Consider the following 17,354-nt stretch of genomic DNA (forward strand, 5'->3'; position numbering starts at 1 on the left):
TAAATGGGTCCCCTGGTGAACATTATAACCGGAATCAAAGGTTCCTAAACAATGTATATCGTTATTCACCCGAATGCTATAGAAAAGCCAAGAAGAGATTGGTTTAAAAAATCAATAGCATTGTGCCCATAGGGAATAGGCGATCAAATGAATATATCAAAGGAGATTTCCAATGATTTGTATAGTTATCCTCTCATCCGTTAGGCTTCCGTGCTCACCTTGAATGCTCGCCCTCCGGTGGCTGTGAGAGGGATTTATTGTGAATTCTCCTCTTCTCTAAATGCATAGGCTACAAACACGTCGTCTTTCCCGGTCTGATATGATGAAGGTTTCGAAATGCACAGACGAGTTTTGGCACCAAGCAACCATCACAGCATCTTGTGGACAGAGATGCTGTCAACCAAATGGACAGCATCTCTGTCCCCCCGATCACATATGGCTTATTACCCTATACCGTGTTTTACAATTATTTGGAACATTTAATGAAGTAACAGAGGTGCTACCTCAGACATGGTATACTTACATCCTAGAGCTAGTGTACAGTGTTATGTATCTGGATCCTTAGTACTCCAGTAGAGGGCGACAAAGACCATATGACCGAGTCCAATAGTACAAGTCAAGCAAAAATGTATGAAAAAAAAGAACAATTTAAACAATTTATGGATTGTTGAAAGCCCCAAAACACACGTTGTCATTTACATGCTCTTTGCTGGGCCAAGAGAGAGACAATTGTGCTCCAGCCCTTCATGTCCGGACTTGTTAATAGGATTTCAAGCAGTCTCTCAAACCATCTATAAGATAAGAGTATGGCGCCAGTGTAAGACATAACGGCACTATCCAATATGTAACGAGTCTGACCGATGTCCTGGGGTTCAATGGCAAATTCAATGCAATTGACTGCTGGTTGACGGTGAGGTGGAGGCTAGTGGGCGTTATAACTCCTCCCCAGATGGCTTTAGTTTCAGACATGGAAAAACACTGTCCGAATAAGTGAAGAGGCGGAGTCATATACCAACTGTATATTATTCAAAGGCAAAATCAATGCAATTGACTGCTGGTTGACGGTGAGGTGGGAGCTAGTGGGAGTAATTATTCCTCCCCATAGCTGCAATTTCACCAATCAGAGCCATCCTTCTTATGCTTATAAATAAGGATTTTGAACCAACATCCACACCATTTCACTGCTGTTCTAAAAGAGATTATCTATTAGCCAAAGACTTATTATCCCAGTCAAGGTGAGAGAATTGCTATTGTTGATTTAAAAGTCATATTTGCTGTTTGGAAATATGACCAGTTCCGAAGAAGAATGTACCGAGTTGTCGTCTGAGGAGGTGTTAAACACAAAACTGGACGCTCTTCAAATGTTTACCTTGGGCCATTTACAGAGTTTGAAGAAAAGCCACCAGGCTCTTGGCACCACATTGGAGAAACATCTTGAAATAACTGAACATCTTAAAAAAGAGCTTGCCGCCCAAGAGAGCCGGTTGGCTGCAGTGGAGGAGGGAATAAGAAATTTAAAGGAAGAGGTGGGAGCTTTAAAGACCCCATCTGCTCCTGAGACCCCTCTACCCCAGCCATCTGCTCCTGGCACCCCTGTACCCCAGCCATCCACTCCAGAGACCCCTGGACCCCAAATGACTGTTCATGGGACTCAGAATTTCAGGAAATCCTCCTCCAAGCGACGAGTCTCACCAGGGCCTGGATACCCATTCAAGAAACAGCAGGACAAAACTGACTTACTGGAGAAGCTGGAGCCCTATTTACCCAAATGATTGCACTCCAGGGAGAAGATGACTGAAAATCAAATTGCATTCTTCTATTATATGATGGATAAGATGCAGATTAAAGGTAACACCGGACCTTCTGTCTTTGCTGTGTGTAATTCTTGACAACATAGTTCTAACATTCTAACTGGTTTGTGGGACAATGTGTAGAGGTTTAGCTTCTGTATAATAATAATGTATTAATAATAGTTGTAATAAAAATAGTTTTGAATGTGATGTCCATGTCAAAAATCATGACACATACTGAGGGCATCTGTAATCTATAACTTCCTTTCATTTTTCAGATCAGACATGCCTGGAGGAAAAAGCCCTAAGAGTCTACAATAAAGGAGTAGATTTTGACATTTGGCCCGAGGGTTGGGTACCCGATGGCATTAAGGTGTCTTTTAAAACGTATCTAATGGAAAAAATAAAGACCCATGTAAGGAAGATTCAAAAGGACATGGTTAGCCAGGATGAACAGGCAAGGCTAGAGAGGATGCTGGAAGAAATGCAGGACTAGCCTGACATTTCACCAAACTGTGACCATTAAAATATTTATTTACATTTATTTTTTCCATCTAATAAAAGTTTTCTTTTTATTTAACCTGACCCCATTTTTCTGTTTAATTGGATGTATACACTGTATATATTTGTCTTTGAAAAATATTAGAGATATATGTATGTATGTATGTATGTATGTATAATAAAAACTAATTACCTGTCCTCGCCTCAGGTCATCATCATTCCAAATATGCATATTCATATGAATCTAGTTACACTTATTGAATGGTCTAAAATACCAAGTATTTAATGAAAGATTTGTTTCAACAGTGAAAACAGTCTGAGACCAAAGTCTATTTTACAGTTGTGCCCAGCGTTTGCATATTAATAACACATACACTGTAGGTTGAACGATTAAAAACAGACAATATTCATGGTATTTATTATAATAATAATAAAAGGTCCATATAAGCAGAGCCTTACTGATTCCACACAAAAGGGTAGGTAGAGAAAGGAACTTTTATTCATGCCAGAACGAAACATAGACGATAACGAAACATGTTATAAACAAGGGTATTAAACGGAGCTTACTGGAACGACAGATAAAGCTGTCCTACACAATGTATATCTTATTCACCCGAATGCTATAGAAAAGCCAAAAAGAGATTGGTTTAAAAAATCAATAGCATTGTGCCCATAGGGAATAGGCGATCAAATGAATATATCAAAGGAGATTTCCAATGATTTGTATAGTTATCCTCTCATCCGTTAGGCTTCCGTGCTCACCTTGAATGCTCGCCCTCCGGTGGCTGTGAGAGGGATTTATTGTGAATTCTCCTCTTCTCTAAATGAATAGGCTACAAACACGTCGTCTTTCCCGGTCTGATATGATGAAGGTTTGGTAATGCACAGACGAGTTTTGCCTAGCAAACAATAGCATTTGGCCACCACGGTGAATAGGCTACTATTGTACTACACTCGTTTCTGGGAGGCTAATGTCAACAGCAACGGGCGTTTCGTTGCAGTGTAATGTTGTTCAGTTCCGGTGTAATGGTACGGGCACGTACTTGGATGAAACAATTGATTCCATGAACAAAATAAAAGAAATATTACGCCTACAATGTGTTGGAACATTTATTGCAACTCACCAAATACGACGCGATGCCATAGCACGTGTAGTTCCTAATGCCAACCAGGAGAGGTCGACAAAAACACGCCCCCCTGTGGAGATATGCTAAAATTCACCAACTACGGAGAATATAGCATAGTACCAACTCCAGCCAGGAGAGGGAGACACGTGTCATGAAGTTGATTGTCAGACACACTGTGAATGCGAGTGCAAATAAATGATTTGCTGAAATGAGATGTATTTGGATGTTCCCAGGCCATCAGTCACGGGGCAAATATGGCATATAACCCTGGAGCGTTTTTTACAATGATTTGGATCATTTAATAAAGTAAAAGAGGTGCTGCCTACCTCAGAAATGGTGTACTTACAGGCTGGTGCTAGTGTACAGTGTTATGTTTTTGAGTAGTGTCCCCTGTGAAATATGAACCAAGCATCAGAGCATCTTGTGGACAGTGTATGACTGGGCTGTGTGATTTGGATCAGGTCCTATCAGTCTATCTCTCCCAGGCAGTGCATTCCCTGGTAGCGGCCCTCTGCTGGTTGTTTGGTAGACTGCTGTTTTATTGCATTCAGGTTACCAGGTGTTACCAGGTGTCGCTTTTGAGGGCGCCACTAAGCATCTTTCGGGGTCCGGGGGGGTCGGGGGGGTGCTTAAGAGTGGGTACCCGGGGACTCATGGAGGTTGAGGTTCTGGGCCTTGACCCGGGCTATTTAATGAGCCCTGGCAGGGTCATGCTTGAGACGGGCATTTTTTTTGGGGGGGGCCTCAGGTGCTTTCCCCCCCCCAGTTTGAGGACCAGGAGGCTGGGTATAGGCTGGGTATAGGCTGAGTATAGGCTGGCTTGTGCTCTTCCCCCATGTAGGCAAGCCTCACTGGGGGGAAGGAGAGCACAAGCCTGTGCCTGGTCACCGGGAGCCTATGAGTCCCACCTTGCTACTGCAGGAGGCTACTGGAAGTAGGCAGGGAGGAGGCCCAGGCAGGGAGGGAGGCAGCCCAGGGAGGAGGCCCAGGCAGGGAGGCAGCCCAGGGAGGGAGGGAGGCAGGCAGGCAGGTAGGCAGCCCTGTGTAGGCCATACTCTGCTCACTGAGATTATCATGATTTTATGCTTTGCCTCTGGTCCCCAATTCAGGCTACACTTGTGTATGCTTCTCCCTATTCATGGGGAACATGAACTCAGGGGTCAGCTCCTGCTGACCTCCATAGACAGGCAACAGGATGGATTCATAGGCAGGCATCAAACTGCATTCTACCCACAGGAGAGAACCTGATCTAGGCTACTTTGGTCCTGATTTTATACCTTTCCTCTGATCCTCAATTCAGGCTACACTTGTGTATGCTTCTCCCTACTCATGGGGAACATGAACTCAGGGGTCAGCTCCTGCTGACCTCCATAGACAGGCAACAGGAGGGATTCATAGGCAGGCATCAAACTGCATTCTACCCACAGGAGAGAACCTGATATAGGCTACTTTGGTCCTGATTTTATACCTTTCCTCTGATCCTCAATTCAGGCTACACTTGTGTATGCTTCTCCCTACTCATGGGGAACATGAACTCAGGGGTCAGCTCCTGCTGACCTCTATGCACTGTGGCAGCCAGCACTTAGAGTATGTTCCAAATAGAGCCAGGAGAACCATACACAAGCACCCTGTCTTTACACCATCTAGGAGAAATCTATCCTGGCTAAACATAGACTGTAGGTTTATAGATTCAAAACAGACAGATCATTTTCATGACATTTATTTCAATAATCATAATAGGTGCATAGAGCAGGGTGAAGAGGGGGTGCAGTTTCAGGCTCAGTTCCTTCCAGGGAAGGTGTTGTGGGGCCAGGTTGAAGGCTGATTCCCCTGCCTGGGCCCAGGGCATTCTGTAGCATCCTGCAATCAAGACAAAAACACATGTCACACACACACACACACACACACACACACACACACACACACACACACACACACACACACACACACACACACACACACACACACACACACACACACACACACAGATCTATATATTCCAAAAGCTTCACCTGTGAAATGGGTTATGGTTAAGGGTTTAGCTATTACTTAGGGTTAGGGAATAGGGCTGGGTTAGGGAATAGGGCTAACTTAGGCTTAGGGAAAGGAAGCAAGGACTTAGGGTTAGGGAAAGGAAGCAAGGACTTAGGCTTAGGGAAAGGAAGCAAGGACTTAGGGTTAGGGAAAGGAAGCAAGGACTTAGGGTTAGGGAAAGGGAAAGGAAGCAAGGACTTAGGCTTAGGGAAAGGAAGCAAGGACTTAGGGTTAGGCTTTAGGGTTTGGGGAAAGGGTTTGGGGAAAGGGTTTGGTTAGGTATAAGCATGAAAACGACAGGAGGGAGGATCATGCCCTTGTTCTCTATACAGGCTACACAGTATATTTATGTATGCTGTTCTCTGCTCATGGGACAAACATTTAGCACATAGGTTCAGGGGGTCTGTTTAGTGTAGTGTTCAGCCACCTAAACTCTACACTAAAGGTCAAAAATGACTTTCTTACCAAAGGTTTTCTGTACACCTGCCAGGGTTCAATCTCACAGGAGTCTGCAGATTTGTCCTATTAGAGCCAGAAGAGATGGACATCACACTATCAAGGTGGCAGCATCCAGTACCAGTACATAAAACACCTGTTGAGAAACCACACACACACACACACACACACACACACACACAATAATCATAGCAGAAAGAAAGATGGAGAGAAACTGTACAATAACTGTGTACTACACAAATAGAAACATTTACAGAATGGGGTTAGTCCCGGCTCTGGTTTCTCTATGCAGACAGGCATCCCTGGCTCGGCCCTACTCTGCTCACGGGGAAAGAACAGATCAAGGGTTCAGCGGTCTCTTAATTTTTTCCCCCGGAGCTGTACTCGCAGCGTTACCTAAGAAAATAAAATAAGTAGCACTCACGTCTTTAATCGCCAGCTGGCTAGCGCGGCCTACTTGCTAACGGGTTAGCGAAAGCCATAGGTAACCTATAGGAGCTGGCTAACTAGCAAGCTACTTACTAACGGGTTATTCTAAAATCTATTCTCACCACCATCAGAGATGGTGTTATTATTATTATTATGTATTATACGGAAGCTTACCGGAACGACAGAGAAAGGCAACGGACCGGCATTGTTGTACAGTTAAATGGGTCCCCTGGTGAACATTATAACCGGAATCAAAGGTTCCTAAACAATGTATATGTTATTCACCCGAATGCTATAGAAAAGCCAAGAAGAGATTGGTTTAAAAAATCAATAGCATTGTGCCCATAGGGAATAGGCGATCAAATGAATATATCAAAGGAGATTTCCAATGATTTGTATAGTTATCCTCTCATCCGTTAGGCTTCCGTGCTCACCTTGAATGCTCGCCCTCCGGTGGCTGTGAGAGGGATTTATTGTGAATTCTCCTCTTCTCTAAATGCATAGGCTACAAACACGTCGTCTTTCCCGGTCTGATATGATGAAGGTTTCGAAATGCACAGACGAGTTTTGGCACCAAGCAACCATCACAGCATCTTGTGGACAGAGATGCTGTCAACCAAATGGACAGCATCTCTGTCCCCCCGATCACATATGGCTTATTACCCTATACCGTGTTTTACAATTATTTGGAACATTTAATGAAGTAACAGAGGTGCTACCTCAGACATGGTATACTTACATCCTAGAGCTAGTGTACAGTGTTATGTATCTGGATCCTTAGTACTCCAGTAGAGGGCGACAAAGACCATATGACCGAGTCCAATAGTACAAGTCAAGCAAAAATGTATGAAAAAAAAGAACAATTTAAACAATTTATGGATTGTTGAAAGCCCCAAAACACACGTTGTCATTTACATGCTCTTTGCTGGGCCAAGAGAGAGACAATTGTGCTCCAGCCCTTCATGTCCGGACTTGTTAATAGGATTTCAAGCAGTCTCTCAAACCATCTATAAGATAAGAGTATGGCGCCAGTGTAAGACATAACGGCACTATCCAATATGTAACGAGTCTGACCGATGTCCTGGGGTTCAATGGCAAATTCAATGCAATTGACTGCTGGTTGACGGTGAGGTGGAGGCTAGTGGGCGTTATAACTCCTCCCCAGATGGCTTTAGTTTCAGACATGGAAAAACACTGTCCGAATAAGTGAAGAGGCGGAGTCATATACCAACTGTATATTATTCAAAGGCAAAATCAATGCAATTGACTGCTGGTTGACGGTGAGGTGGGAGCTAGTGGGAGTAATTATTCCTCCCCATAGCTGCAATTTCACCAATCAGAGCCATCCTTCTTATGCTTATAAATAAGGATTTTGAACCAACATCCACACCATTTCACTGCTGTTCTAAAAGAGATTATCTATTAGCCAAAGACTTATTATCCCAGTCAAGGTGAGAGAATTGCTATTGTTGATTTAAAAGTCATATTTGCTGTTTGGAAATATGACCAGTTCCGAAGAAGAATGTACCGAGTTGTCGTCTGAGGAGGTGTTAAACACAAAACTGGACGCTCTTCAAATGTTTACCTTGGGCCATTTACAGAGTTTGAAGAAAAGCCACCAGGCTCTTGGCACCACATTGGAGAAACATCTTGAAATAACTGAACATCTTAAAAAAGAGCTTGCCGCCCAAGAGAGCCGGTTGGCTGCAGTGGAGGAGGGAATAAGAAATTTAAAGGAAGAGGTGGGAGCTTTAAAGACCCCATCTGCTCCTGAGACCCCTCTACCCCAGCCATCTGCTCCTGGCACCCCTGTACCCCAGCCATCCACTCCAGAGACCCCTGGACCCCAAATGACTGTTCATGGGACTCAGAATTTCAGGAAATCCTCCTCCAAGCGACGAGTCTCACCAGGGCCTGGATACCCATTCAAGAAACAGCAGGACAAAACTGACTTACTGGAGAAGCTGGAGCCCTATTTACCCAAATGATTGCACTCCAGGGAGAAGATGACTGAAAATCAAATTGCATTCTTCTATTATATGATGGATAAGATGCAGATTAAAGGTAACACCGGACCTTCTGTCTTTGCTGTGTGTAATTCTTGACAACATAGTTCTAACATTCTAACTGGTTTGTGGGACAATGTGTAGAGGTTTAGCTTCTGTATAATAATAATGTATTAATAATAGTTGTAATAAAAATAGTTTTGAATGTGATGTCCATGTCAAAAATCATGACACATACTGAGGGCATCTGTAATCTATAACTTCCTTTCATTTTTCAGATCAGACATGCCTGGAGGAAAAAGCCCTAAGAGTCTACAATAAAGGAGTAGATTTTGACATTTGGCCCGAGGGTTGGGTACCCGATGGCATTAAGGTGTCTTTTAAAACGTATCTAATGGAAAAAATAAAGATTTCACCAAACTGTGACCATTAAAATATTTATTTACATTTATTTTTTCCATCTAATAAAAGTTTTCTTTTTATTTAACCTGACCCCATTTTTCTGTTTAATTGGATGTATACACTGTATATATTTGTCTTTGAAAAATACTAGAGATATATGTATGTATGTATGTATGTATGTATGTATGTATGTATGTATGTATGTATAATAAAAACTAATTACCTGTCCTCGCCTCAGGTCATCATCATTCCAAATATGCATATTCATATGAATCTAGTTACACTTATTGAATGGTCTAAAATACCAAGTATTTAATGAAAGATTTGTTTCAACAGTGAAAACAGTCTGAGACCAAAGTCTATTTTACAGTTGTGCCCAGCGTTTGCATATTAATAACACATACACTGTAGGTTGAACGATTAAAAACAGACAATATTCATGGTATTTATTATAATAATAATAAAAGGTCCATATAAGCAGAGCCTTACTGATTCCACACAAAAGGGTAGGTAGAGAAAGGAACTTTTATTCATGCCAGAACGAAACATAGACGATAACGAAACATGTTATAAACAAGGGTATTAAACGGAGCTTACTGGAACGACAGATAAAGCTGTCCTACACAATGTATATCTTATTCACCCGAATGCTATAGAAAAGCCAAAAAGAGATTGGTTTAAAAAATCAATAGCATTGTGCCCATAGGGAATAGGCGATCAAATGAATATATCAAAGGAGATTTCCAATGATTTGTATAGTTATCCTCTCATCCGTTAGGCTTCCGTGCTCACCTTGAATGCTCGCCCTCCGGTGGCTGTGAGAGGGATTTATTGTGAATTCTCCTCTTCTCTAAATGAATAGGCTACAAACACGTCGTCTTTCCCGGTCTGATATGATGAAGGTTTGGTAATGCACAGACGAGTTTTGCCTAGCAAACAATAGCATTTGGCCACCACGGTGAATAGGCTACTATTGTACTACACTCGTTTCTGGGAGGCTAATGTCAACAGCAACGGGCGTTTCGTTGCAGTGTAATGTTGTTCAGTTCCGGTGTAATGGTACGGGCACGTACTTGGATGAAACAATTGATTCCATAAACAAAATAAAATAAATATTACGCCTACAATGTGTTGGAAGATTTATTGCAACTCACCAAATACGACGCGATGCCATAGCACGTGTTGTTCCTAATTCCAACCAGGAGAGGTCGACAAAAACACGCCCTTCTGTGGAGATATGCTAAAATTCACCAACTACGGAGAAAATCGCAGTAGTACCAACTCCAGCCAGGAGAGGGAGACACGTGTCATGAAGTTGATTGTCAGACACACTGTGAATGCGAGTGCAAATAAATGATTTGCTGAAATAAGATGTATTTGGATGTTCCCAGGCCATCAGTCAGGGGGCAAATATGGCATATAACCCTGGAGTGTTTTTTTTACAATGATTTGGATCATTTAATAAAGTAACAGAGGTGCTAGCTACCTCAGAAATGGTGTACTTACAGGCTGGTGCTAGTGTACAGTGTTATGTTTTTGAGTAGTGTCCCCTGTGAAATATGAACCAAGCATCAGAGCATCTTGTGGACAGTGTATGACTGGGCTGTGTGATTTGGATCAGGTCCTATCAGTCTATCTCTCCCAGGCAGTGCATTCCCTGGTAGCGGCCCTCTGCTGGTTGTTTGGTAGACTGCTGTTTTATTGCATTCAGGTTACCAGGTGTTACCAGGTGTCGCTTTTGAGGGCGCCACTAAGCATCTTTCGGGGTCCGGGGGGTCGGGGGGGTGCTTAAGAGTGGGTACCCGGGGACTCATGGAGGTTGAGGTTCTGGGCCTTGACCCGGGCTATTTAATGAGCCCTGGCAGGGTCATGCTTGAGACGGGCATTTTTTTTGGGGGGGGCCTCAGGTGCTTTTCCCCCCCCAGTTTGAGGACCAGGAGGCTGGGTGTAGGCTGGGTATAGGCTGAGTATAGGCTGGCTTGTGCTCTTCCCCCATGTAGGCAAGCCTCACTGGGGGGAAGGAGAGCACAAGCCTGTGCCTGGTCACCGGGAGCCTATGAGTCCCACCTTGCTACTGCAGGAGGCTACTGGAAGTAGGCAGGGAGGAGGCCCAGGCAGGGAGGCAGCCCAGGGAGGGAGGGAGGGAGGGAGGCAGGGAGGCAGGCAGGTAGGCAGAAAATGAGAAAATAATTCCCTTTCAGTACTGCGAGGCAATGATGATGATGAATACTGATCTACTCTTTCCACAGTGGTTTAATTGCTACTTCACCAACATTAGGCCAGGCTATTTAATAAACCAATCTCCAGAAACCGATGATAAGGACAAGTTTTTCTTGGGATCATCTGGAGGACCGCTAACAAATCCTGTCACTGATGTTGAACGTCTATGTAACATGTGAGTGTACACTTCACACCACCCATTAAGTATAAGTCTTCAAAGTATATTGTGTAAGGAGTCCTGCGTTAGAATACATTGGTCCTCTTTGATGTTTGATTTAATCCACACTTTGTTTCTATGGAAACAGGTATCAACACCTGGTGAAACAAGACAGTAGACAGGACACTGCAGCTTTCACCACTCACATGGAGTGGGAAACCGCAAGTGCGGCGATGGGGAAGCCCCCCCCTGAAAACCAATCATCTCATGAGTCACAGGAGGGGCAGGAGAGTTACCCAAAAAAATATGATCAAATGGAGTGTGTGGTAAAAAGGAGTAGGGTTAAACCTAACCCAGATTTTGATTTAATCTTACAGTACATCTCAGTCATCGATTGTACCAAGAGATTGGGATGCATTTAAGGACATTTTCCCTGTAACCCTGGACGGAAGTCCACCTACTGAACAACAGGTTACAAGAACAGGAATTGAACCTTACCGCAGCTATTACTTCTACTGGAGGTGGATTCAGTATAAGCAGCGTATACAGTATATAATTGGTAAGTGCTTTTCAGCTTATTTTATATGCATGACAGGTTCATGTGATTTTGTGTCATGTTCATGCTATGGAATTAACTTTTCCCTAATAGACCACTCCATGGAAAGGTCAGGTGCCAAACCCCAGGAAACTGGAGTACAACGTGTCATAAAAGGCCAAACCTCATGGACAACTAACATACCGTCTGTGGCTCATGTTCTGGAGGCTTGGGTTACCCCAGTCCAATTGGACCATTCACGAAAACATATAGAAAATGATGTTTCCATTATCCGTTCCATCACTGAGCAAAAATGGAAAGGACTGGCTCTCAAACACTTTGAGGGAAAAGGCAAAGGTAAGTAAACATTTTCATGACTGTTCTTTGAACAGTTGTAGTGTGACTGGAGACGGTGTATCTCCTCCTCTACAGGGCAATATATGTTTTCTCCCATGTCTTGATGAAAGTGCACATTTTTACCTTTTGTTGAGATAAATAAATATGAAAATACTTTGCTCTGTACACAGGTGTCATTGCTACCATGCCCTTCTCCCGGAACCAAATTGTTTGCGACTAGCATGGTGAAGTAATCTCCAGGCTTGAAGGGGAGAAGAGGATGGAGAGCCTCACAGATATGTCCTACATGTTCTTCTTCAAAGGCAAGGGAAGTGAGCCCCTGTGCATCGATGCACAGAAATTCCCATGTGACGGTCACCCAGATAAAGACACATTTGGAAGGAGATTGAACCATTCTCGTAAAAAATGCAACTTGCAGCCACATAGATTCACCATGAACCTTCCCGGTGGACCCAGGGAATCCTTACTCTTCCTAGCCCTACGAGATATTCAGGTGAATGAAGAGCTCTTATGGGATTATGGTGTTACAAGGAAATCATTTGGTGGGGAAGGAAGAGATCTTTTATGGCTAAATGAGTGACATTGTCATCTCAGCGGTGTGAAGATGGAGCTTTGGGCATATTAATGCAATATATATCAAAAACATGATGTTTAATTTGTACAAGTTTACATTTTGTTCTTTGTCACTCTGTACAAATCTGTATGTACAATGTTGTTTGAAACTGCCTACTACATAGAGATGTATACAATTCCTTTGTGTGGTTATATGCCCCCCCCCCCCTTGTACTAATACACCATTTGTAGATATCCGTCATTTGGAAACATTAGAAGATTTGGTTTGTTGATATAAGTTAAATAAAGATGGTGTTTATAAGACCAGGCCATTCCCTGCTCCATACACAGGCAGCCTGCATTGAAATGTCCCTGGGCTCAGGTACCCTTTAAAGGCAACACTGTGTTCCTTTGAACAAGGAACAACACAGTCTGAGAGCAAGCAAAGTCTCATTTACAGTTGGGACCTGCCTATGCCTGTTAATAACAACAACTACTACACAGACTGTAGGTTCAATGATTAAAAACAGAAAATATTCATGGTATTTATAAAAAATAATAATAGGTGCATATAGACAGAGTGTTATTGATTCCACACAAAATTATAATTAGAGAAAGTAACATTTATTCATGCCAGTAATTGATTAAAAAAACGTCAACTTTGACAGTGTGTGTGGAATATCCTAAAATAAAAAAAGGGGAGGGGGGGAAGGAAAAGGGAAAAGGAGGGGGGTAACAAGAGAAAAAAGAGACCCTACCAATAGTAGTGGTTTTATTATTCGGAATAAATTGATACACAAATTTAAAAGAGGATCAAAGTCCAAACAGCCATACGATCCCAATAAAATAATTCCGCCACCAATTAGACCAAAGCAGAGACCTTTTTTTATCCTATGGGAGACCTCATAAAACTAAGAGGCGGGATTAACTGAGTTTTTGTGACCAGTCGGCATGATCGTTTCAATTAGCTACCCCCACGGATCAATTTTAATCTCAATTTGAGGGAGAACCCACACAGTGCGCTGGAACATTCAAAAAAATTCCTTTAAAGGAGTGTCCCAACAATTCACAAGTAAGTTCTATATGTTCATTACAAATTTTAAGTGCCGCGTTAGCTAGCTAACTGAGTATAGCCAGAATATACCCAATTAGAAGCTCCACACGTAAGTAAAAAACATATCAACAAGCCAAAGGGAAAATCCAATGTTAAAAGGTAAGTTCTCTATCTAGCCATGAAACAATTGCATGTACAAGTGCTCAGTTTGTTAGCTTCCTTAGAATCCTTGAGGTGGGCTAATTCAAGTGCAAACCATGCATATATATATCTATATATTTAAAAAAACGATTTTTCTTAAAATTGAAAATGACAACACACATCAAATTTACACACATTTATTAGGAACATTCTTATAGTTCTAGGCAAGTGACAGATTTTTTTATTATCTCAACCCTAAGGGTGGATTCCCTTCATTCCCCGGACCCTCCTCTCCCTGTAAGGTAAGTGTCTGTTTTGTAATTAATATTTTTCATTTAGTCCCATAGGATCAATAGTATTTAAAATTATAATCCAGTGTCTTTCTGTCTTATGTTTCTGTGTTTTAGGCCATCTCTGGTTGTTTTCTAGGCCACAGATTGTCATGTTATCTATGGTGTGGGTTTGGAAATGGGTGTATAGTACCGTAGCTCCATCATTCTTTCCTATGTGGTATAAATTATGTTTAAGTCTAACACCCAAGGCATTCTTCATTTCCCCAATGTATAATTGAAGGCATTGTTTACACCTAATACCATAGACAACATTGGTTGCTGTGAGGTCCATTCTTTGCCATATGGGTGCTCTCAGGCCTGAGAAGGTGTTCACAAGGTAAATCATATTTAAAATATATTTTGGATTATCCTCCCGTTTTGTTTATTAATTGGATTGAGGGTGGAATGGACCAATATGTGCTTTAAGTTCCAATTCCTCCTGTAAGCTGAAATCACCCTAAAAATCTCCAGGGCCCCTATTTCCTACTGGGTCTGTTGGAAATGAGATTTGAGGCTGGGGATAAGCCCCACTCCCAAGGAAGAGAAAGTTGACACAAAAGCTATAATTACTCAGTCAGTTTGGAAGACCTCTTCAATTTCTGTTTTAATGTCCCTAAAGAAGCGTCTGGAATAACCCCTAGGTCTCAGAGCTGTAAAGAGTGTTCGGGTCGCCCCTTTTAAATCAACCGGATAGGTACAGATTCTATGAAAACATTATTTGTTACTTTATCAATCAACCTATAGGTATGTTTTGAATGAAAGATATACTATTTTATATAAATCCAGTTATCTGTTGTTTTAAAAAAGACCCTGGCGGCCAAAGATTTGGTTTCCTCCTCTCCTAGTATGAAGAATACTTGTGTATCTATGAATTCTATCTTGTTGTACATTGTGTAATAAGCAGGGGCAAAGTTTTTGCCCATGGCTCTACCCTGGATCCGAAGGTAATATTTTTTTATTTAATTCAAAATCATTTATGGTCAAACTAACCACTAGTAAACCCAGAATAGCCCTGTCTGGTTGTTTAGGGTCTGGTGAATTATGGAAGGCCCTGGAGACTGCCTTTAGGCCCAACGCTGTCTCAATATTGGTGTACAAGGAATTAATATCTACTGAGAACAAGAAGGCATTTATTGGTAAGGTCAATCCCTTTCATTTATTTACAAAGTCATATGTATCTTTTATATAGCTAGCATGTTTTTGAGATAGAGGGTTAAGTCAGAAATCTATATACTCCGCCACTCTATAGGATTCAGAACAACAACCGCTGACAAAAGTGGAACCTGAAAGGGGACCGACCATTTCTCCGGGTCCTTAAGGATCTTGGGGAGCAAATAGAAATATTTCCTCAGGGCCCAAAAGGTAAGTCATTTGTTTATCTGAGATGAGTGTCATGTAGCTGTGCAATTAGTTCTTGAATAATTTCCTGTCTCTAATTGAATAGAATGAGATAATGGAGTACAATGCTCAGTATTGAAATTCAACACTACTGTTGTTTGCTCCTTGGGGTTTAAGGCCGGGTGTCTCTGTAAAGCACATTGTGACAACTGCTGTTGTAAAAAGGGCTTTATAAATACATTTGATTGGTTGGTAGGTTTGTTGGTTGATTGATTGATTGTTCAATTTTTTATTAGCTTCCATGATGTATTGCACTCGATCCATAATAACAATCTGAGAGCCCTTAACTGCTAGTTTGATGACGATGTTAGGGTTGTTACCCAGGCTACCGATTGCCCTAAATTGCTCCTTGGAGAGGTTGTTTTGTTGGTGGTCTAGGCCTAAGGTTATTTAAGGCTTCTAGGTCCCTCTGTATCAGAACCTGTATGGGGCCTGATACAGAGTCTAGGCTCCCACCTCGAGGGGTCTGTGAAAGGTACGTGAGGGAAATCTGTGGCATATTTAAAGCGGTCTTACAGGATTACCATCCAATTATAAACCTTTACATCCCTATAGAGCTCACTACGGCCTAGTAAGCCCCCTCTCCATTTCAGAGAGAATGGTGGATTGGTAATGTTTACTGATTTTCTTACAAAGTTGTACTCTGACATTGTTCTCCCCTAACATGTGTAATTGGTCGAGCCATCATTTTGGGATCTGAGAGGCAGTTCCAACCGACGAATGAACTGGATCCCACTTAAAAGCGAAGTTTGCTCAGTTCATCAAGGTAATTGTATTAATTGAGCCCCCGTAGACAAATCTGTTGAGGTTCTGCCACTCTATCCGAAAAATGTATCATTCGAACATACAACACAGCGTTGGAGAATTTACTATTACATGTTTTTAGTAAACATTGTAATTTTTTGCATGGCGGGGAGTAATGTTTGAAGATTGAGCCTGTTTTTCAAGCCTGCAACTAACACCACTTTTTCTATGAAAGGGTTAGGTTGGAGTTTTTTGACCACTTCATCCAGATGGCGGAGAGAGGCCCCTGGGAAGCTGTCCACCTGTACCTGGGCATCCATAAAGGCAGGTATACGAGCCAACTTGGAATCGCCTATCACCACCAGAGGTTTAACTAAATCAATGGGCCAATCACGATTATTTTGGCTTGTATTTGGGTGTGTCTTAGGTTCCCGGCGTGTGGCAATCGACCCAGTGGGCAGGTTTGTAAAATTGTTTAAAGGGGACTATGATTGGGATGCACTTATGTGATAACTTTTATTTAATATGTAACCCATCATCACCTCACGTCCACCCGTTTTAACCATTGTCCCTTCTGAGGGTTGGTTTGACACTGCCCCGAGAACTCCTGGTCTCTGGTCCTGGAGGGGACATCCAAGAAATTGTGTTTCTACAGGGGAGTGCAACATTCGAGTAAGTAGGAAGTTGTTTTTTAGTATTCACCTCCTCTGTTCCCTTAGGACCACTAACTTGCACTGTTGCCTGACCTTCCTTTACAGAAGAAGGCAGTACAGTTCTCCCCTAATAATGGAGCCTCAGTTAATGTGAAAGGGACGTTTCGATGCGGGTAAGGTTCTACCACTACACTGACCTCCACTGTACGGGGGATCGGGGACCTATGTAGGTTAGGGACCATTGATATTGATGCTCATTTCTTATTTATTGTTTTCACAGGAGTCAACGGAACCTAGAGGATGGAGGACTGTCTAGGAGTGCATGGAGGCAATCCCATCCGGGAAGATAATAAAAGCTCAACATGAACAAGGGGAGGAACAGAAACATTCCTTTAGAGGGAACCAGATTTAAAACAAGGGCTAAGGCCAGGGACTAAGAGGGTCTAAGGAACCCTCACACCCCTCT

At 42.4% G+C, this 17,354-nt stretch overlaps 1 protein-coding gene across 1 annotated transcript in view; it reads right to left on the bottom strand.

Moving 5' to 3' along the window:
- Positions 1 to 17,354, bottom strand: part of LOC117592782 (E3 ubiquitin/ISG15 ligase TRIM25-like) — a gene marked incomplete at its 3' end in the record, with an annotated part of 148,788 nt that overhangs the window by 84,045 nt on the left and 47,389 nt on the right. The gene's annotated exons all lie outside the window — the stretch shown is intronic.

This window comes from Esox lucius, chromosome 5 (genome assembly GCF_011004845.1).
Source record: "Esox lucius isolate fEsoLuc1 chromosome 5, fEsoLuc1.pri, whole genome shotgun sequence".
Classification (NCBI taxonomy): Eukaryota; Metazoa; Chordata; class Actinopteri; order Esociformes; family Esocidae; genus Esox; species Esox lucius.